Raw genomic sequence first — 2,011 nt, forward strand, 5'->3', positions numbered from 1 at the left:
ACCCAAAACAATCTATAGATTCAATGCAATTCCTATCAGAATACTAATGTTGTTTTTCACGGAACTAGAAAAATAATTCTAAAATGTATATGGAACCATAAGAAAACCCTTAATAACCAAAGTAATCTTGCCAAAGAAGGACAAAGCTTGAAGAATCACACTTCCCGATTTCAAACTACATTACAAAGGTACAGTAATCAAAACAGTATGGTATTGGCATCAAAGCAGACATATAGATCAACATACAGAATAAATAGTCCAGAAATAAACTCATGCATATATGGTATATTAATTTACAACAAAAGTGCCAAAAATATACATGGGGAAAGGGCAATCTCTTCAATAAATGGTGGACAAATTGAACAGCACATGCAAAAGACTAAAACTGGGCCACTTTCTTAAACCAGACACAAAAAGTAACTCAAAATAGATGAAAGACTTGTATGTAAAAACTAAATTTATAAACCTCCTAGGAGAAAACATAGGCGGTAAGCTCCTTGACATTAGTCTTAGCAATTATTTTTTTAGAAAGTTTGACACAGCCCTAACCAGTTGGCTCAGTGGCTAGAGCACTGGTCTGCAGATTGAAGGGTCCCAGGTTTGATTCCAGTCAAGGACATGTACCTTGGTTGCGGGCACATCCCAGTAGGGAGTGTGCAGGAGGCAGCAGATCAATGTTTCTCTCTCATTGATGTTTTTAACTCTCTATCCCTCTCCCTTTCTCGCTGTAAAAAATCAATAAAATATATTAACAAAATTTTTGACACAAAAACAAAGGCAAAAATTGATAAGCAGGACTACATCAAACTAAGAAGCTTCTGCACAGCAAAAGAAACTATCAACAAAATGGAAAAGCACCCTACTGAATGGGAAAATCTTTGCAAATAATATATCGGATAACAGATTAATATCAAACAGATATGAAAGAAATCAATATTATGCAATAGCAATAAAACAAAAAATGCAATTAAAATTGGACAGAGAATATCAATAAACATTTTTTCCAAAGAAGATTTACTAGGCACATAAAAAGATGCTCGAGCGCAGCGGGCCCCTGGGCGAGCGTACCTGCAGGCGAAGTGCGAGGGAGGCGGCGGGGAGCTGAGAGGAGCCGCCTGGCATCACCAGGGCCGCAGCGGCCGCAATTGGGCACCATGGACCCTCCCGATGGCATCAAGGTCTTTCCCAACGAAGAGGACCTCAGGGACCTGCAGGTCACCATCGAGGGCCCTGAGGGGACCCCGTTCGCCGGAGGCCTGTTCCATACGAAACTCCTGCTGGGGAAGGACTTTCCTGCCTCCCCGCCCACGGGCTACTTCCTGACCAAATTCTTCCACCCGAACGTGGGCGCCAACAGCGAGATCTGCGTCAACGTGCTCGAGAGGGACTGGACGGCTGAGCTGGGCATCCGGCACGTGCTGCTGACCATCAAGTGCCTGCTGATCCACCCCAACCCTGAGTCCGCCCTCAATGAGGAGGCGGGCAGCCTGCTCACGGAGATCCACGGGGGAGCCGGTGAGCCCAGCGGCGGGAGGCCCAGCCGCTCCCTGGCCAGTGCAGCCTCGGCCTCCTCCACCAACCCCGTGGCCCCTGGGGGCCCGGGAGGGGCTGAGGGGTCCGTGGCCAAGAAGCATGCACGCGAGCGGGACAAGAAGCTGGCGGCCAAGAAGAAGGACAAGAAGCGGGCTCTGCGGCGGCTGTAGTGGGTGCTTCCTCCACACCTGCCGACCCTCAACTCTGTCTCTAAGTTATTTAAGTTATGGCTGGGGCGGGGGGGGGGGGCACTGGGACGCGGATTTGTTTTTCTAAATAAAGTTGGAAAAGCAAAAAAGAAAAAAGAAAAGAAAAAAAAAAGATGCTCAACAGCTCTTATCATTGGGGAAATGCAAATCAAAACCATAATGAGATTTCACTTCCCACCTGTTAGAATGGCTATTATAAAAAAGATAAGAAAAAACAAGTGTTGGCAAGGATGTGAAGGAAAGGGAACCCTTGTGCTCTACTGACAAGA

The 2,011-nt window shown here is 46.3% G+C and overlaps 1 pseudogene; it reads left to right on the top strand.

Annotated features, from left to right (window-relative positions):
- The first annotated feature begins 1,154 nt into the window (after nucleotides 1-1,154).
- Nucleotides 1,155-1,703, top strand: LOC139006196 (ubiquitin-conjugating enzyme E2 S pseudogene; annotated as a pseudogene).
- The last annotated feature ends 308 nt before the right edge of the window (nucleotides 1,704-2,011 follow it).

Source organism: Myotis yumanensis, unplaced genomic scaffold (assembly GCF_028538775.1).
Source record: "Myotis yumanensis isolate MYYU_CA2020_CCGP unplaced genomic scaffold, mMyoYum1.0.hap1 SCAF_3, whole genome shotgun sequence".
Lineage (NCBI taxonomy): Eukaryota > Metazoa > Chordata > Mammalia > Chiroptera > Vespertilionidae > Myotis > Myotis yumanensis.